At 53.6% G+C, this 20,809-nt stretch overlaps 1 long non-coding RNA gene across 1 annotated transcript in view; it reads right to left on the bottom strand.

Annotated features, from left to right (window-relative positions):
* LOC118970771 (uncharacterized) overlaps positions 1-17,047 on the bottom strand; it is an 89,879-nt gene extending 72,832 nt beyond the window's left edge. The window contains exons 1-2 of the long non-coding RNA XR_005058871.2: positions 17,026-17,047; positions 16,026-16,275 (exon numbers count right to left, since the gene is read on the bottom strand). This is a non-coding gene — a long non-coding RNA (uncharacterized lncRNA). The remainder of the gene's footprint in view (positions 1-16,025; positions 16,276-17,025) is intronic.
* Between the last annotated feature and the right edge of the window lie 3,762 nt (positions 17,048-20,809).

Raw genomic sequence — 20,809 nt, forward strand, 5'->3', positions numbered from 1 at the left:
TGAGTTTCGTCAGCAGCTGAGCATGAACCCCTTCCATAAATGGATGCTGTGTGGAGTCAATGGCTCGTGTACCGACCTCTCCCCCTTTTCCGCCCTCCAGGGTGGGGGAATCGGTGTAAAAAATATCACCTTTTGGTGCGAGAACAACCACACGCGCGCACACTGGAACATGACCATGACCCATAACAACGAGAACTACACGTGTTCAGCAAAATCAGGTCCAGAGTCACCTAATTCCCTTTTTCCACCTTCTCCAGTATGCGTATACCCCCCATTTCTGTTTATCTTATCCAATAGTAGCTTTGACTCCTGCTCCAATGAAACCTGCTTTCTGTCTAAGTGTTGGGATGCGCGTAACTTTACCAATGCTTTGGTAGTCCGCATCCCCCGTTGGGTCCCTGTTCCTGTAGACGCCCCTAACACCATGACTCTGTTTCGAGAAAGGCGCGATTTCGGCGTTACAGCCGCCACAGTGCTCCTGATCTCCGCGACCGCGGTCGCAGCCACCGCCGCTGGTATAGCTTTAGACACCTCCATCAAATCGGCTACAGAGCTCAATAACCTTGCAGCCTCAGTAGCTTCTGCCCTGGACCAACAGTCCACACTTGATGGCAAACTGAAAGGAGGAATAATGATCCTCAATCAGCACATAGACCTTGTAGAGGAACAAATGGAGGTGCTTTGGCAGATGGCCCAATTGGGATGTGAGCGGAAATATCATGCTCTCTGCATCACTAGCATTCAATATGAAAATTTTACACGGGCAGCTAATCTGTCACAAGACCTGTCCCAGTATCTTTCAGGAAACTGGTCCCAAGACTTCGATGGGGCACTAGAAGAGCTGCGGCGAGAAATAATCCACATCAACTCCACCCATCTAGATATCTCCGTAGCAGAAGGACTCTCTTCCTGGTTCCTCAGAGCTCTCTCCCATGTCAAGGAGTGGGCGGGCATGGCTGGGATGGGTGTGTTCATGCTTGGAGGTCTCATGCTCCTACTCTGGTTGTTATGCAGACTCCGCAACCAACATAAGCAGGACAAGGTGATCCTTGCTCAAGCCCTAATGGCGCTAGACGTTGGCACCTCTCCCCAAGTGTGGCTCAACATGCTTAAGAAAGAAGCTCGGCTTTAGCTTGAGGTAGCTCTTGCACCCTGAGCCCATGTGGCACTGCACCAGGCCCGAGTACCTCATTGCTTAATCACAGCTTTCTCTAAGAAGCTCATGGTGCAAGAGGGTTGAGAAAAAAGGTCCAAACCCTTTGTACCAAGCGGTCCCAACGCCAGCCAGAGGATGCGAGGCAAAGCACTGCAAGAGGTCTTGGACCCCTCTGAGAGGCATGCCTGACTGCATAGGGGTAGATGCCCAGAACCCCTCTCCAAAAAGGGGGCATCAGGAAGTATGATGGAGGTCAGGCCTCTGTCTCCGCCTCTGCTGGCAAGTTCCGCCTTGAGCTTCTGTTAGACAAAAAAGGGGGAGATGTTGGCAGCTGCACTCAGAAAATAGCGCCCAATGCAGGGCAGCCGGAAGGCCCCGAACTTCCTAATGACAAATCATCCCACACCACTAAACTACATGCTAATTGCGCCTTGGCATAAGGACCAATGAGACCCACCAAATTGTTATGCTAATAAGGCATATGGAGCCGCACCAACCAGGTCAGAGCATGAGAACTATATAAGCAAGCCTCTCCTTCCCCTCTAGGTCCTGCCCAACTCATTTGTTTCACAAAGAGCTGAAGAATAAAGCTTTCTGCAGAAGAATCCTGCTGTTGTTGCGTGCTGTTCTTGCTGGCGAGGACGGGGCGCGCGACAGTGGGCACTGACCCTCACCAGGCATTCCTGATGTGAACACTGTTACAGTAAGCACAGGCCACTCTGGGGAAGGCGCATTCTTGGGCTGAGAAGCCCTTCTCAGAGGTTCTGAATTCATTAAAGGAATTGATGTCTTTATGTGGTGACATATTTCTCCTTAGAAGACGCAAAGGAAAAACAGGGTAAATGCACCTCTTTGCAAATGCACTGACATTTAAAAGGTTCCCTGCACACAAGCCAGGTTTCCTCAGACCCAGGGGGTGCTCTTGATTGGGGAAGAGGGGACAGCTGAACAGGTGGGAATCATGGAGAGCCTCCTGGTGGCCCTCCCAGGGCCAATGCCAGCAAGCAAGACAGTTCAGCAGAGCAGCCAATTTGTATTATCTGCTATTATTGGGCTTTGACATATGGCATTTTGTTAGAAGAAATGGTTCTGCTCATAAAAATAGGAAAACCACCATTGTAAACCTCAACCCATTTGGGGAAGTGCAATGTAGAGAACACAGGTCCCTGGGGATCAGCCCCTCCAGTGTCACTGTACCCTTACCTCGCTCCCCTCTATCCTCCATGACCCAGCACCCTACATTTCAGACAGGGCAAACCTCCAGGCCACCTTCTGACCTCCTCTCTGAGGAAGTTGCCAGCCCAGTTACACATGGTCACCCAGGCACCAGGCAAAATAGAGGACTCAGGCCAGTCCCGGACAAGGCAAGTAACAGTGAAAGGCATTATTTGTCAAGTATCAAGGCAGTGGGACAAGGAAATGAGGAGAGCCTGACAAGGAGAAGAGGAGAAGTTGAACAGGGCTGGCATCTGCCTCCCCAAGGGCTCCGGGGCCTGGGCCATTTCTGGGTGCCATGCAGCCCGCCTTTGGGGAGGAAGAGTCTCCATCACCTCACCAGGTGTGGTGTCCAACACCCTCCATGGCTCCCACCCAGGACTCCATCCTGGCAGGCCCAGCATTGCCCATCTCCCCTTACCCGACTTTTGCCTGCAACAGGTAGGGTCAGCACAGCCTTCTGGAAGATTCCCTCATGTTTTAATGCTCTCTTGAGTCTCTTCCTCCTCATGGTGCTTCCCCTCAACATCCACTGCCTCTCCTTCAAACTCAGTCGGCTCTTCCCGGCCCTGAAATGATAGCTTCCAGAGCCTCTTTCCATGGACGTGCTCTGAGGGACCAAATCCCTTCTTGTTCCTGACTGCTAATAACACCTACACACTGACAGCTCAGATGTGTACCTTCTGTGCAGACTTCTCCCCAGGCCCCAATTCACATGCTCAAACACCAGCTGGCCATCTGCATCAGGTGCCTCACCACCAGCCCCCAGAGGGGCCTGCACTGTCCCCTCCCTCACTGAGTCTGGGCTGACCCGGCCCTCCTTTGACCAAAAGAATGTGTGGGTTGAAGCTGGCAGCTCCTGAGCAACCACATAAGCTGTCTGACTGGACCAGGACCTTGGAAAGGCCATTTGGGGAGGCCCTGAGACTCCGCGGAGGGACGAGCCCCAGCCAGACAGTGCTCCAGCCCAGCTCAGCCTCCAGCTGTCCCCACAAATGCACCACACATGTGACAAAAGCATCTGGGGTGTCCCAGCAGACTGTAGCTGTTGGAGACACCACTAGGACCAGCCAAAGAACCTTGGGCTTTGCCAGTCAATCAACCTAATTTTTGCCAATTTTAGGCCAGTAAGTTTTGAGTGTTTTTTTTAATGCAGCAATGAACAACCAAAAGGATACTCTGGTATCACCTCCCGATTTCCTCTCCAGACCTGTTCTGACATGACATCCTATCTCAGCAATGAAACCACTGTTCTCCCAGGGGGTCGCACCTGAGCCCTAGATTCCTCACCCTCCTGAGCCCCTTCCCTGGCCCTGGCCCCCCTGTAGACACACCTTCCCTGAAACAGCACAGAGCCTCCTGACTGGCCTCCCCCACTCCTGCTCTCCCCTTCCCAGCTGGCTCTCCCCCCAACAACTAGTGATTTCCCTAGACTGTAGATCAGATCTGGCAGCCCCTGCTTGAAATCCCGCAATGACCTTTTCCTGCTCTTAAATAAACCCAGATCCCAGAATGACAGAGCCACCTGGGCCACGCACCTCAGGCTGGGCTGCCAGCCCCTGCCCTGCCAGCTCCCTCCGCCCCAGCGGCTCCTGCCATCCAGCTGGTCCCTCTTGCAAGTGGCTTCCCATCCCGGTTTGAAGGCCTTGCCTCAGGTAAGCCTCCCCTGACCACCCCCCAGCAAACACAGGCCCCAGCCCCTGTCCTGACCTCAGCCCTTGGATCAGCCCGTTTCAGAACTTGCTAAGTTATAATATTCTCGTTGGCTCTATGTTTCCTCCAACATGTCCTCTCCACAGAACCTATGGCCCAGTAGGGAGGGCACCTATGTGTCCCTAGAGGTGACATGGGTGTGGCCCTAGGTTTGCCTGACTCCTGGAGTTCACTGGGCACTTGGCATTTGCTGGGTGAATGTGTGGGCCTGGCTTAACGGTGCATGTTAGGAGTGGATACAAACTGAGAAACACTGGTCTCCCTGGTTAGAAATGAATTTTAACATAAGGTATGGGCCTTAGCATTGACTTGTCACACTGGGAAGGCATCATAAGGCTTTAAGAAATAGAGCATACTCGTGCAAGCGTCCCAGGAGCCCTTTAATTCAACAAGAGAACTATGTAGAGCAGGGCAGAGCGGGGCCTACAAGGCAAAAGAATCCCAGCCTTAATGCCTTGCTGACCTCTTCTGAGCGGGCATTTGACAGGACCTGTAGATACAGGAATTGCCCATTACTTTTGTTTTGTAAGCATAAAGAAAGCTGTTTTTGGAAAGAAACAAAACACTCATTAACCTGGGTCCAGGCTGATCCCAAATCAATATGCGCCCCGGTATTGCCCAACTACTGATGACCCACCAGCAGCGCAGACTTGCTGTCATTCCTTGGGAATAATTGTCAACAGTAAAAAGAGGTTGCCATTATTCGATCAAGAGCGCTGGTGCTCTTTTCCACAGCCTTTTTGAGTCGCCCAGACTCGCTCTCCCTGACTCTGACCCTGGGACAGGTCCCAGAGTCAGCTCAGGGCACCTCATGGTCTCTGCACCCCCCAGCCCCACCCAAACGTTCCCAGCCTGAACCTGTGCCCCAGAAACACTTTGGCCCTTTCGATTCTCAGTGCTTGTTGACTACATAAAACTACTGTGTCCATAAAACCGAGTGTGTTTGGGTGTAGACAAGCTCTGCTCCCTGAGGGACTCTGCAGGCAATAGAAATATTTGTGATTCTATGTCGATGAAGGGCCATATTGCTTTGCCAAATTCCACTCCCATCCGTTAATCCCACAATTATAGAAACAGGAACAGAAGACCAGTTTCCAGCGTCCCCTCCACTGTCACCCCAGCACCGAGCACAGGAAAGACAGTAGTTGCCATGCCGCTATGAGAACATGGTGGCATTTCATCTGGCTTGGCCCGGAGCTCGGGTGCTGTCACTACTGATCCATCTTTGGTTACCTGGACACTTGGGAGAAGGGATTGACAAGAAACAACAGCACTCGTCACCCGAACCAAGCCCCCACACTCCCTTCTCTGAAACCTGGAAATCCTGCATGTATTTCCAGTCAATAAAAATTTGCCTTTTGACTAAACACAGACATCAGTCTCAAATGGAAACTGATCAGGATCGTGCAAAGTTTGTGTAGAAACTTAGGCCAGATTTCAAGGCAAATGAGTTCCAGAAGGATCTTGGGGCCAGAAATCTTCCCAAACGGTCCTCTGCTCTTCCAGGTAAAGGCTGCAAATGCCCTTCAAACTAAACCAATTCCTCACAAGGTTAGTCTAAGAGCTAGAGCTTCTAGGAATAGATGTCTCTAGAATTTCCCTCTAATTCCTCTCATTATGAAGCAGAGCAGCTCAGCCTGCAATTGTTGACATCTACATACTCAAAAACCTCTGAATAGAGGTATGTTCAGCCACGGTGCAGCCCTGAGCTTGCTCTAGTTGGCACAGCTCCTCCATCAGCCAACACATGCTGTCCTCCCCTGCCTCCAGCCCAGCCAGCCTAACCTTTAGCCTAACCTTTAGACCACAGACTTAGGGAGAGGTTACATGCACAGCACACAGGCTGGCTGGCAGGGGAGAGGGGCAGGGAGTCAGGGGCGCTTGCCAGCAATCCCAGCCAATCCCTGTAACTGGCCGTGCAGGAAGCAATTCCTGGGATGGAGCAGGTGTGTTTATCCTGAAGGTTAGATTGAACAGATGGTGCTGTGCAGTGCCATGCGCAGACTGCTCTAGGTCCTGGGGGTCCTCTTGCAGCTGCAGGGAAGCTCGCACATGGGCCACAGCCAAGATGTGATCAAGCACTATTAGGCAAGTGCACCTGTGTGATGGGAGCATGGAGGGCACAGTGTCCCTACGCCTGCCTGCAGGGCTCCAGGGGGCCTCTGGGGAAGAGGGAGTGCAAACCTGGGTGCCCTGCCCTCCGGGCCTTGGAATGCAATGTCCTGGTACACACTGCAGGCTCCTGAGATAGAGCCTGAGGCTCTCTGGCCCATTCAGCCTCTTCCTGGGCTGCCAGAGAGCTCCAAGGTGACTGCTGGGGGCACAGAACTCAACCAGTGATGGGGGCAAAGGGGAGGTCAAAGGGTAAACACCCCGTTTCCCAGCAACCCTGCCTTCCAGCTGGGAAACAGCCCCCAACTCCCTGGTAGCTGAACTCGGGGCATCCATTGTGGGGATGCCTCCCACCCAAGCCAGTACTTCTGGAACAACTTCTAAGAGGACAACCTGCTCCCTGGTCCTGGTCTCAGAAATCCAAACTGTCCAGTAGGTAACACGCAAGAGGCAGGAGTGTAGGGTTTGGTGAGAGCCCACTGCATGCAAGTCCCCAGACCTGAGAACCAGCTGGCTCTTCTCTAAGCTGGACTGTGAGGCAGGAGAAGCAGTTAATGGGCATGTTGCAGAGACTGCTGTGCGAGCTGGAATTCCACAGGCAGGGTCCTGAAAGCATGTGTCCACTCAAAGACGGTACAGGAAGGCATGTACCCGCTGCACTATTGTTATTCACTGTTTCCAAAACCAGATAGGTGCAGGGGACTTTCAGCCAGGAGGACTATGGCTTGCCCATACAGTGGGGCCCTGTTCAATAGAAATAAAGAACCGAGAACTGAGATATTCTCAGCCACAGGGAGATTTCAAAACCTTAAGCCAAATGAATCAGCCTTGCACGGAGAGCATGTACTCCATGATCCCACTCAATGAGGTTCTAGAAGAGATGATGCCAAGCTGTGCTGATAAAAACCAGACAGTGGTTGACTTTGAGGGTGGGCAGAGGATTGCCTGGGAAAGGGTGCAGGCGGACTCTGTAGGGTGATGGAAAAGGTGCCATATGTTGGTGGGGTTTGGGTTACACGGGGGTCGTCTACCTGTACTGCCACAGTCAGCACATTTGGCTGAATGTGTTGACCCCCAGAAGTGGGCTGCAGATGCCGAACCCTAGTTATGATGTGTGCACCAAGGTGCTTACCGATATCAGCAACTTCCTGTCCCACCCATGAAAAAAAATTAACTGGATTGGTGAGTGGTAGAGGGATGGAGAGCAGAGGGATGTGTGATGAAGCAAATGCAGCAGAAGGGGGGTCATGGAATCGTGTGTGGGGAGATGGGGGTTCACTGTACAATTGAATCAACTTCTCTGCATGCTTGAAAGTCTTCATAATAAAAATGTTAGGGAGGGAAGGGACCATGGCTCCATGCCAGGATGTGGACCTGGCTCACAGCAGTGGGGGCACCAACTAAGGAGGGAAAAACATGCCCACGCTGGTGCTGAGGATGGTGCATGCAGAGCCACATTGGCATCTTGCACAGTTGTTGACATTACAACACAAAGTGGTTGCCATAGTCCCAGTGTCCCCTGACCCGAGGAGGGTCACTGACTTCAAGAGACAAAAACTTCAGGGGTGCCAGGCCTGGGTGTGGGTGCCCTGGGAGATGGGGGCAGGGAGTCTGGCTGATGCCTGGTTCCTGGCCTGAGTTACAAGTGGATTTGGACCAAGCTTCTGAGCTGTAGATGTAACGGCTTTCAGTACCCACTGGGGACTGCCCCTTCTGTTACCACTACCCACTCGGAGTCAAGAGGAAAGCACACCCAAGAAAGTAAGGACGCAAAGCTGGCAGCCAAGCCGATGTCTTTTCCCTGCAAGACCCCAGCAGCAACCAGGGAGCCAGCACCGGGGAGAGGGAGTCCCTCTGCAGCCCGTGTCCCAGCCAGAGCGCCCCTCAGAGCCCTGCCTCCCGGGGAGAGGGAGTCCCTCTGCAGCCCGTGTCCCAGCCAGAGCGCCCCTCAGAGCCCTGCCTCCCGGGCAGCCCCTGCTCGCCCTGCAGGTCAGCCTCTTGCCTGCCTTGTGCTCCCTTTCGGGTTGGCAGGAGTCCCATGTGGGTGGAAAGCTGTCCCTCCTCAGGGGGCCTGGGTTATCTCAGGGGAGGCAGGACTCAGACTTTACTTTAGTCAGTGGAATCCGATCCCAGCTTGGGGGAAGAAGAGGAAATGAAAAACTGACCAGTCATCTGCAGATAAGAATGTCCGCAGGATAGAGCGAGGCTTCAGTGTTTCAGCTCACACAGTCCTGCTGTGATTTCTCCCATTCACTGCCAAAGATGAAAATGCATGGATCAGTTCTAACATGTAAATAGAATCCCTAAGAAGTCCTCCAGGTAGAAGAAAACCCTCTTAGAGGACAAAAGCACTGGTGTGGTGGTCCAGAGTGGCATTTTCTCTAAAGAGGGGTGCTCTTCCGGGTCTCCGTGGGGAGGGCACCTGCTCCCAGGAACACCACATGTCATGGGGAGATGTCTGCAGGCTGACTCACTCTGGCACCCAGGCCTGGGTGGCTGGATAGAATGTGCTAGAAGGACTGTCAGGCCTGCCCTCAGAGCAAGCTGAACCTGGGGTTAGGGAACGCTCATCTCCAAAAGGAGAGCCCAGGAACAGCCCCTCTCAGGCGTGGGAGGCCATGGGCTCTGTGGGAAGGTGGCTGCAGCACACCCTGCTGCCAGCAGCACTGAACGCTGTGTGGAGCCTCAGGCAGCTGGGAGTAGGGCAGCTCTCTGACAGCTCTGACCCTCCAGCCACGGTGCATCCTTGGCCCACACAAGCACCCCAGTTGCTGAGTACAGCTCTCCACACTGGAGGATGGAGACCAAGGGGCGAGGATCAAGCCTCCGCATACCATCCCCCAGGTGGAGTTTGGTCGCTGGTCCAGAGCATCAGTAGGGTCCTTCTCCTGGACCCGGCCATTTCCTTTATTAAACTCCCTGTGGCTGCCTGGCCAGGTGCACCAGCTGTTCTGGGCCAGAGGCAGTAATGACTGACTCCATAGAGCATGTCTGCTGCCCATGTGCTTCTGGGAACCTCCCTTCACACAGCTGCCCAGCCACCTTCACTGAGCAGGTGGCCTAAGGACGGGGTTCTTTCCCAGAGCCAGTTCAGGGAGGCCCTGGCCCTCTAGTAGAGCATGCGATGGGCTCCAAGTTCCTCAGTAAAGCCTGCAGGCACTCGATGGCGTGCAGCTGCCCACACTAGGATGCACAGCTCTGCTCAGCCCATGCACAACCTCAGTACTTGGTGGTTAGGGGGTCATCATGGAGCACCACCAGGAGGTGGGCAGGGTGATAGGGATGCAGGCCTTGGGACCTGACCACTTGATTTGAATGTGGATGTCCCCACTCACCATGTGACCTGGGAAAGGTAACTGTGCTGAGTCTCATTTTTCTGTAAAATCTAGTCACTCTGTCCATCTGTGCAGAGTTGTTCCAGCACCCTGGCCACTGTCAAATCAAATGGCACAGTTTATGTGCAATGCCCGGTCACACCTGATGTGGAGTTTGCCCCCTTTACCTGGGCACCAGGAGACACATCAGTGAGTAATAAGCAGCCAGCCAGTCCTGCCTAGACCCTGAGTGTTCCCCCCTGGCCCCCTTCCCCCTGGAGACAGGAGTCTCCCAGGCCTCAGACAGATTCCATGCAGATGCCCAGCACCCACTGTGCTTTCCCACATGCCCCCAGGAGGACCCCTAGCTACCTAGTCAGACAAGAACTTTTCATGACTTCAGTCTTGAAGGCACTTTCCTGAGTCCCTCCTGACCTCCTCAGGCTGATGAGGTGCTATGCAGTTACCGCAGTGGCTTGGGGATCCAGAAACCTGGTCCTGGTCCTTTTCCCAGGACTTTCCAGAAGCCTTTGCCTCCCAGCTCAGCCATTCTGTGACTGTAAATTTCAGGCTTAGACTGGATGATGCCTACAAAGCTTCCAGCACAGAACAGGTGTCTTGACACACACTTTGCAGCATTCTCAGGCTCTGAGGTACTCCCATTCCTCAAGGCCTATGGGATATAAATAGCCTGTTTCCCTACAGCACCAAGGCCCAGGCGTGGTGTGAGCCTGTCTCCCTGAGAACCAGGGTCCCTCCAGAAGGGCGGTGCCAGCCCAGGATTGGAGTCATCTTGGGGGCCTGCCAAATGAGGAGGAGCAGAGCCTGCTGACCTGAAGTTTGGTGCTCTCTGGGTTACACTCACACATCCCCAGCTGCTCACTGCTCAAACCAACAGAGGCGCGTGGGCAGCTCCTTCCAGGCCTCTCTGTCCCCTTCCTGGAAGACAGCACCTCTTGCCACAACTCAAGGTTGCAGACTGAGCCTGTGGAGCCCACTATTCTAACTAATAAGATCTCTGCAGGACCCACTTTTCCTTATTTCAGCTGTTCTTTGTCCCCCATTCCTTTTAAAAGAGGACCCTTTAGCCCTGGCGACCACAGAAATGCTTCCAGATATTGGTACCCTTTGGATACTGCACATATATGTGTGCGTGCACATGGCTGCATACCTGTGTGAACACATGTGTATGCATGTGTGTGCACATTTTCCTGTGCTCGTGTGTGTGTGTGCACATCTGCTGGAGACTGAACATGCTCCTCTCAGCAGGTTCTCATGAGGGCTGTGGCCTCGTGGAGGTGAGTGCTGTTTACATGAGCTGATTCTCCCTCCTGTGGAGCCACACTGTCATTCCATGGGAAACGAGGCAACCATTCCCTAAACAAGGATCACAACATCTACTTCCAGCCTGCAAGTGAGCACGCACTCCTGCAGCAGGCACCTGGACACCGGAAACACATTCCCAGGGTGTCTTCTGTTCTTTTCCTCCCAACTCATTGCAGACATATGCTTTCGTGAAATGACTAAAACAATGATCATGGTGTGCATGGGGCCCCACGCCCCATTGCTCTAACATTTTGGGCTTACTCTTGAGTCTTGTCCTTCCCTCTCCATGGCCCTGAAACCGTGGACACACCTATAACCACACATGGCTCCTCACCCACCAGCACCCTGGCATGAAGCACACACCCCAACTCCCTACCTAAGGGGTAAAGGGCTCAGGGAATCCCACTCCTCTCTGAGAGGCCAGCTTAGGTAAAATGCTGAATTCCTGGGACTAACTCCTGCACTTGAGCTCAGCTTGGCAAACTTGGGCAATTTAAAAAAAGACCCTGGGCCAAGAGATGCCAATGCAGGCAGCTAGAAGGGCTGGACACAGCAGTGAGGAAAGCCTGGGGATGTGCAGGGCCCTGCTGTGTCTGCTCCAGCAAGGAGCCCGTCGTGGGACCCAGCTGGAGGACCCAAGGAGGGGAATTACTACAGTGTTTCAGAGAATTCCAGGAGGGTCAGCCAGTGCAAAGGTCAGAAGGTGCAAAAGGCCACAGGTGCAGGGCTGGTGTGTCCCTTGTGCAAGGCAGAAGAGGACTCAAACACACAGTTGGCCCTCTGCTTCCTTCAGCTGCAGGAGAGGATCTGTGCAGTGAGGCCCTCCTCTGCCCCTTCTCTGCTGGGGACTGGGCCTCAGGGGAGGCACTCCCGCCCTCCTGGGGATTCCAGGCTCGGAGATGGCTATTGCTTCCTTCCTCCTTCACAGGGGAGGACTCTGAGGCCACCCAAGGCAGACAGCAGGTGCTGGCTGGGGTCTGAGACCCTGTCCTGGCCTACCCTCTCACTGACTTCTCCCAGCACCCCGGGTCTCCACGCCCAGCTCCCAAACGAAATGGCAGGGAAAAACATGAATTCATGTCAGCTCTGGAAGAGTGCTGGACATCAGCTGCACATTGAGAACCCTTTCCTGTTTGTCGTTGCAGAGGCCGCATCCTTCCAGCTGGACTAAGAGTGACTGGCAGGGTGTGTGATAGTGGTGGGCAAGGTGGGCAGGGCCACATGCCTCCCTCATGCAGCAGAGACACCACCTGGTGCCCCTGCAGCCCAAAGGCCCTCCGCATAAGCTCCCTGAAGAGGAAATCACTCCAGGCAACGGATCTGCCTGCGGGACAAGCATGGCCTCCCCTCCAGGACTGCGCAAGATGTGAGTTTTCCCACAAAAGGAGTCCCTCTTTGGGAGGGTGTCCTCCTCTGCCAGCCTCGCCTTTCAGTAACCCAGCTGAACTCTTCTCAGAAATGTGCAAAGTCTAAGCTGCCACCCTCACCTGCCTCCTCATAAAGCAAGACGCAGCCCAGGCAAATTCCAGGGCCACTCCACCCATGACTGAGGCCAGGCTGGGACCATGCTGCTGCTAAAAATGGCTGTTTTCCCTGTCCCCACCGACAGGAGCACAGGCTGACATTCTTGCCATAGCTGGCAGAGGTCCAGGGATGGTCTTTCCTGCAGCTGCTTTCCAAGGCAGGCTCTCGGCTCCACCAAAGCCCTTGCATCCCTCACCCAAGCAGAATGGGAGGGTGGGGGGGCAAGGGGTGCTGCGATGGGGGCTTGGTGTGGACTGCACAGCCCACTCATGACTGCCCATCATCAGAGAGGGACAAAGGCTGAGCATGTCTGCACCTGCCGCACCTCACCACCTGAGGCCCCACAGGTGTGGCCCCGGGGTGCAAGTCTTTCCTTGTGGAGAAGGATGTGGGTCAGGGTGGTGTCCGCCTCAGCCCTCTGAGGGTGGGTCCCCCTGCCTCCCCTGCTGCCTTGGCTGCTCCAGCCAAGGCGGGAGGGGGCCTTTTGAGGCTGAGTCCCAGTAGCCTCACAGCTTCTACCTTCCTGACGACATCCACTCCAGAAGTGCCAGGCCACCATGGTGGGAAGAAACTCAAACCACACAGAGGCATCCCAGTAGGCTCCCCCAGCCCAGACCAGGTGCTAGATCTGCAGATGAAGTGTCTCCAGGTGAACCAGGCCTCCGGCCGTCCACTCTCCCAACTGGCTGAATCTGGGAGCACAATGAAGGGGGGTTTGTTTGGTGCTGCTGGGGGTGGAGGTGACCTGCCATGACCTCATGCACCCAGCAGCCCTCTCCTGCTCTCCGCAGCCAAGCCTGAAAGCCTGGCATAGGAAGAGCAGCCAGGATGCCTTCCCCTCAAGGCAGCCAGAGTCCAGAAGGAGACAAACCTAGAAACCCACCAGAATCCCACCCCTAGAGCAGCAGGGGTGCATGGATGTCCACTCCCATCGGGTTTTAAAACCTAGGTTACAAAAGATATAGCCAAAGAATAACAATCTAAGCAGCCAGTGGCCATGCTGCCTTGTAAAGTGCCTTTGGGGTTTCTAAGAGAGGTTCTTCAAAAACAAGTGATTTCGTGCGTGGTGTGGTGACAGGAGCTTTAAGCTGCACTACCCCTGAGGTAGGGAAGAAAGCAAGAAGTTTGCTAGTGTCCAGCCAGCAGCAGCAGTGACAACAGGACAGGGGCTTATTTTTTGCAAAAACACAGAGATGAGCACCACAGGCTGGGGTACGCAAGTGATGACATGAGCTCAGTACAGGGGTAGGGGGTAGAAGGCAAACTGCACGTGTGCGGTGGCACCCGAAGAGATAAGGAGCTCATGAGGAAATTGGTGAAACTGACCTGGTGCCTGAAATAAATAAATGATAGGAGAAATCATAGCAGAAACATTGCATAAGTGAGAACCCAGGGCCCTGGGGCCACGTCCTGCTTGCAGGCAGTAATGCTCCACCAACACTGGTGCACTGAGTCACGAGTACCAGTACCACTGCGACCTTAGGGGGAAGCCATATCTGACACAATCTCTACCGGGACTGACACAGGCAAACCAGTGACCCGTGCAGGGCACAGGTCAGCAGGAAGTCCTTCCTCTGGGCCCCGACTTCTCATTCAGATCTGCCAACCCAGACTCATGTGAACTTTTCAGGCAACTCAGATCAAGACAGGATGTGGTTGCCACCTAGGAGACTATCAGGGAAAGCAAAGCCAATGAAAATTAGGTACTCAGGTCACGTCCACAAGTCCGTAGATGGCTCTCCTGTGAGTGGCCATGTAACGTCCCACAGTCCTGCGAGGCCCAGGCTTGGGCACCCACAGAGCCAGCAGCCTGACTTCTCCTCTGGCACACTCACACCCCTTCCAGAGCCCATCAAACAGACTTTTCCCCTTTCCCTGGCTTGCCCACAAGAACAGGAAATAGAAGGGGAGCCTCTCCTCTTTGGAGAAGTACAAGTAAGCTGAGAAACATGTGTCTTGAAGAGTTTCTCTCCTTCCCTTCCAGCTCTATGACTTCAGCCACCTAACACCTCATGTCCTGGAGCAAAGCAGAAGTTTTAGTCACACATCCTCCAGCAGTTATTTACTGCGCACCTAGGATGGTTAGACACTGTGTGGGCTGTGAGGATTCTCCAGTAAGCAAGATGGAAAAGGAATCCCCCACCAGGAAACAGGCACGTGCTGGTGCGACAGATTTCAGGAAGGTATGTGACTCATGTTCCAGAGAATAATTCCTCAGAAGGGACTTGCAGGAGAGGAAGCAGGACCACCACGTGCCAAGCAATCATGGGCACCCAGGCGTCATCAATGTGGGGAAGGCCAAGTGGCAGTCAGGGTCTGAGCAGGGTCCTGAGTGAGGGAAGTCGAAGCTGGGTGGTGGGAGCCTGCTGCACAGAGGGCACGGTTGTGTGAGGCCCAGGGGTGGGTGGGGCAGTGTCTCAGCCAGCTTGGCTGCAGCGACTAACATCACAAGCCAGGCTGGGACCACATGTTCACACCTCTCACGTGTTCGTCTTGAGGAATGACCTGAAGTCAGGGTCAGGGGCCAGTGTGGTGGCTCTGGCGAGGCCCCTTCCTGCTTGCCCACAGCCCCCTCCTCACTGTCCTCATGTGGTAAAGTGAGCTCTAGTGTCTTCTATAAGGAGGGCACCAATCGCATCACAGGGTCCACCCTCCCAACCTGTCACCTCCCAAAGGCCCGTCACACTGACAGGGTGTGACCTCCCATGAATCCAGGGTCCACAGCCAGGAGGAGTCGGCCTTTGGGAGAAGAGCAACAGAGGGGTGAGCTGAACAAACTGGAGGGGGACATGGGAAAGGGGGACATTGGGGTGGCCCAGATCCAGCAGCGCTGCAGACTCATCTAGCCTGCGTGCAAAGGTCCCACATGGGGGGCTCACACACAAGCCCAAATCCTGGCAGAGGAATGAAGGAGCCACTCACTGTGCATAGAAAGGCCCAAGGGAACCTCCTGGGAATGGGGAGGTGAGCACCGCCCTGACAGCCCCAAGGGCAGGCAGGGAGCCCTGGCTGGAGGGGCCAACCACAGGGACCGAACCTCACTCTCCTGCCAACTCTCCTGTGTGTTCTTCTGGGGCACACACAGGCTGAACCCCAAGAGAGGCAGAGGCTGGGGCACTGTCTGTCATGCCCACCCCTGTCAGCCTCTGGGACACGGAGCAGGGCAGAGCTGGGAACCTGATGAGGTCAGGGCAGGGTCCCCAGAACAGGGCAGCCCAGTCCTGGGGCAGCGGGGCAGCTGGCCACCCAGGGAGCTGGTCCAGTCAGGCAGCACCTGCCCACAGACAAAAAGACAAAGTGAGCAGCTTGAACTATGACCGTGGCCAGGCCTCCTGCCCCACACACAGGCTCAGCTCAGGTCCAAGTCCAGGAGGACTGTGGAACTAGTAAACCGTAATGGAGGTTCTGTGTCTTTAAATCCAAAGCAATCTTCCCATGGAAGGTTTAAGATGAGAAAACCCTTTGGGAATGCAGCAGTTACATAAGTGTGAATTAGCTGTGCTTGATTATAAATAAATGAGAAGACCCAGCGGGTATGGACACCTACCCCACCCCCATCTTCAAGACTCCACCCATCCCAGCTTTTCTGTTGTTATTCATTTAAGCTTCCTTGATTTGCCATCACCAGCTTCCCAACAGGGGTCCTCCCCCAACAGGATCGTCACCTGGCTCCCACCGCCTGTTGCCACATCTGGCTTCCCACGAAGCTGAGCTCTTCATCCTCAGAATCCTGGAGCCGGGCACATTCTGAACTTGGCAAGTGTTGGCAGAGGGCAAGACCACTGGTACCCACCAGTCCCTGGGGGTTAGCACTCCCAGCCGCCCCGAGTCCTGGCGGGGTTTTCGCTTCCATGTTGATAGATGAGTGGCCTGTCCCAGAGGGCAGGTCACTGGCCAGGGCCCAATATCTGGTTACTTAGTGACAAAAACAGTATTCAGGCCCAGCTCCACTAAGCCCCCTGTCTGTGCCTTTGGATTAAACTACCTCTTACGTCTAGACAAAAGCCCAGACTGAATCTTGAGACGAACCATAGGTACAGGAAAAGACTGGTAAGGTGAGGGTGTCTCATTTGGTGCTGGCAAAGCCTCTCTCTTCCCTTAGGAGTGACAGAAAGGGATAGTGCCTTATTTGACTGGTGAACAGTGAAACCCAAGTGTTACTCCGACTCTGTCATTCACACCTTAGTGTCTCCACTTTCTTCGTTCAGTCATTCAAAAGACATTTTCCAAGAGCCCACTATATATCAGGTAATGAACGAGGTCCTGGTGTTGCACAACTGCCTGTCTTCAGAAGCTGACTGGTTAGATGGGAGACAGGCATGTGAGCCAGTGACTACAGTACAGTTCCTGGAGGGCCATAACAGAGGTTTGTGCAAAGCACCAGGGAGCACAGGGAAGAGGGGATGCAGTCTGTGGGCAGGTCAGTGGCAGGGAGACAGAAGTCTTGCAGAGGGAGCCTTGGGCCCCTTAGTGAAGCACTGTGCTGATGGCCTGGCAAGTCCCTTCCAGCACAGCAGGCAAAGAGCTGCACGTGGCCACAGGTGGGGACTTGGGGTGCAGACTTTCCCTGAGGCTGCACACCCATGGTCATTAGAGGGCCATGAAGCCTGCCCTTGAGATTCAGATCGCAGTCATTCACCACATGACCCTGGAGAAGGAACTCACCATCTCTAACAGCTCCTGCCTGCAAAGAGGGAAATCAAGATGTGGCTCCTAAAATAGGCAGAGACCATAGCAGATGTCACAATAGGGGAGGCCTGATGAGGGCACAGCACCTGGCCTGGTCACCTCAGACCCTGGGTACAGCCACTGACTGAGCACTAGTCACTCCACAGAAGCAAACCTGCTAAGAAGGGAGGAGAAGAGGTATGACACAGGGGGTCAGACCTTCACCAAGGGTGGGGCTGATGGGAGGGAGAGTCCCACCTCTGCTGTAGGGCCTGACATTGCTGCAGGTCTGCCAGCCGACATGAGGTGGGGCAGAGCAGGACATCCATCCATCTCATTTCCTCTCACCCTGATGATGTACAGGCATCCACCTGGGGCTCTGAGGAACCAACCGAGACCCTCTGGAGCTGAAGGTGAGCTGGCACAGGTGTATGGTGGTCCCAGGCTCACTGCTGCCTCTCACATCCTGTGTTGAGACAACTCCAAACTGCACTTCCCAAGTATACTGTAGCAGACAGACCAAGGAACCTGTGGCCCCCCCATCTCCTGGGTCCCTGCCCATGGGCCCCTTCCCTAGAGGGCAGGTAGGACCTGGGACCTACTTCTAACCAGTAGGAGATGGAAAAGCTGATGAAACTATTCAGAGGTAAATAAGGTTCCGATTCAAAAAGTTGGGGTTATCCAAAAAGGAACAATTCTGGGAGGGCCTGACTTAATCCAGTAAAAGTTCACAGAGAAGGGTGCTAATGCAAAAAAAGGCCCCCTTGCCATGACTGAATCAGGGAGCTCCCTGCTGGGTGAGGGCACTGGAGGGGCTGCAGAATGAGGGCTGGGGGTGCCTCCCAAAGCTTAGAGCAGCCCTGGCAGCAACCTCAAGAGTATGGGAATACCTCGGTCCTGCCTCCCTGGATGAGCTCAGGAGCAGATTCCGCTCCAGCCCAGCCTCCAGGTGAGATAGCAGCCCAACTGATTCCCTGAACAGAAGACCAGATGGACTCCTGACCCTCCAGAAACTGAAGCCATAGTTGGGAGCTGGTGCACACTGCTCCTTTTTAATGCGTCATAGAAAGCTGGTGCATGAGGTCCCTCTGAGAGGTGGAGCACTGCCTGGCTAACAGCCCCAGCACCACACCTGCCCTTCTGTCCATGCAACCATGCAAAGCCATGGTCCCAGTGGAACCCTTCAGGGAATAATGTTTTCAAATGAATAAATGCACAGGAGTACAAAGGAAACCAATTGGAGATAACTAGAGCCATTAAAATATATTATTTTAAATTTTGGAATACCCTTCTTCATGAAGACACAAAATAACCTTCTGCCTACTAACTACCCTGAGGAGGGACATGAGCTGTGACTGCTGGTGGGCAGTCAGAGGGGCTGTCAGTGCAGCTACTGAAGTGCTTCATTTGCTGGACAGTAGTGGAAACAACACAGCATTCCTGTGCACACTCACAACTCCCTGTATGTTACCCACGGGCTCTGCAAAGATCTGTGGGCCCAGGGCTACGAAATCCCAGTGTGACCTCTTCCACGGCTAGCCCCAGGCATGAGTCTTTTGCACAAACCTGACCACCAACGCACCCTCAGAGGAAACATTCACAAAGCTCCAGCCACTTCTCAGACCACAAACCAAAAACTGATGTCCTGTCCCCAGTCCCTCTTTGTCAGTGTCTCTCCAGGACCACCAGCCTGTGACCAGCAAAGTCCTAGGACTGTCTGTCAGCCCACCTCCCAGCAGCCCATCCTTTCTGTGTGGAACCAGAGAAAGAAAACATGGACAGAATGTGGCCCAGAGCCAGGGAGTGAGAGAAGCCTTTGGAAGGCGTTAAATCCCTCTCCTTGGTCCAATAGCCCCAAAAACAGCAGAATTATCTGGAAAACAAATTCCCATGGAGGTGTTCAGGGTACAGTGAAGAAGGAAAGGATTTTTCCAGTGATTCTGCCTTCACCATAAAATTTCTATCCAGGTACACACAACATACACTTTCTCCATAAATAATAGCTGTTTTCAAATGAGAGGATCATTTTCCTGTCATTGTGAGCAAATCTGCTAACAAATAAGCCAAGCTGTGTGCTAGTGTGGAACACGCATTAATTTTTTTCTTGATACTAGAACCCCAAAAGCCAGACCCTGCTCATACGACTTCAGACTACACACAGATATTCTGATGGGAGATGAGTGCCATGCCCTCCATGTCCGCCTTCCAAGAATGGACAGACACAGTGCTTGTGGCCCAGCAGCAATGTGGTTTATGATACACTGCAGAAAGAAACATGACCCGCTCTCTCTCAAAGGCTAGATAGGAATGGAGAATAAGGATCCCAAAGTGCTTTTGCAAAGTTTCTGTGACCAACATGGGATTTTTAAGCCTCAGAATTGTTGGAGTGGCTGGCCCCTGGCCCACTGAGTCATGCCTGGAGAGGATTACTTATAGGCCAGGACACGTTGTTTATGCACTTGACTATTGCCTGGGCCCAGCCCTTTTTCCACCTGCATGGTGAAAGTTGCTCATCAAAACAGCAGAATTATTTCTTCCTTTTCAACTTTCCCTGAAAACACAAAGAAGAGGAAAGAGTGGATACAAATGATATTTTAACTGGAGGATCCTTTCCTCTCCAACTAAAATCTTATCCAAATGCTTCTTCCTTAAGCCCCAGAAGGAAAAAAGTCATACTGGAGCCTTTCTAATTATTAGGAAAAAAATTCCTGGACTCCACACCCTGCTGCTCCTAAGGCCTGGGGTGTTTCCAGGCTGCTAGGAGAATGGGAGAACCTAAGACCACCACCCTTGGTCAGGGCACCAGGACGGGGCCCCCTGCACCAGCTCAGCTGCCCAGCTCTCTCACAGCGCTGCTTCTGTTCATGCACGTGAGTTTGAAAGCCACAAATGGGAGGGCCCAGGAATCCTTCGGGCCTTCAGATGAACAGACCATTTTTTCCCATTATCCAGGGAAACTGGTGTCAAAAACAAAATCTGTGGTGACGAGCAGCCAAGAGCTCAGCCCGCCCCTCAGTAGGAGCTGTGGCGACCGCGTCTGGGTGAGACTGAGGGGCTGGAGCGGGGGAAGAGCCTCCAGTCCCTCTTTAAAGGGCTGCAGTCTCATTCTAGAAAGAGAGACAGAGGCCCAGAAGGGCGGCCCACGAGGGAAATGAGGTTGTGAGGGCCCTGGACGCCCGCGAAGCCGCTGCGTGGTAGGTGGCCAAGGCGGATGGGAAGCAGAGCCTCAGAGGGCAAGGCTGGGGGCCGCCTCAGAGGACTCCTCTACCAGAGACCCTCGGCAGACCGGGCGTGCACAGGGAGCAGGGCTGATGGGCACCAGATGCGAGGGCAATCGCGGCCACACAACCTCAGACTGAAGAAATGGGAGGCAGAACTGTGAGCCTTGAGCCCTGGGTTCGAGAAGTAACCGAGAACTGTTTCACACTTGCCAGGAAGACATCATCACGGGAGAATAAACTGAGAGCTGGGGGGCGAGGGGGGCGTTCCGTTCATATCCAATTGGGTAACACGGCATGTATGACATATTTATGGATAGATTAGATATAGATAAGTGTGTACATGGTAACAAAAGAGAATCTCTCATATGAAGATTTTGAACTAGGACCCAAATGGAACAAACTCAAATATCACACAATGAAGAATAAATAAATGTCCAAGGAACAAAGCATGTGAATCACCAATACTGGAACTTTCTTAGGTAAAATAGCTCAACTATTAATATTAATATGCTGTTCTATAAATAACTAGCTTATAAACTAGTTGAACCTAGTTCACCCAA

The sequence above is a fragment of the Manis javanica genome, chromosome 2 (assembly GCF_040802235.1).
Source record: "Manis javanica isolate MJ-LG chromosome 2, MJ_LKY, whole genome shotgun sequence".
In the NCBI taxonomy this organism is placed as follows: domain Eukaryota; kingdom Metazoa; phylum Chordata; class Mammalia; order Pholidota; family Manidae; genus Manis; species Manis javanica.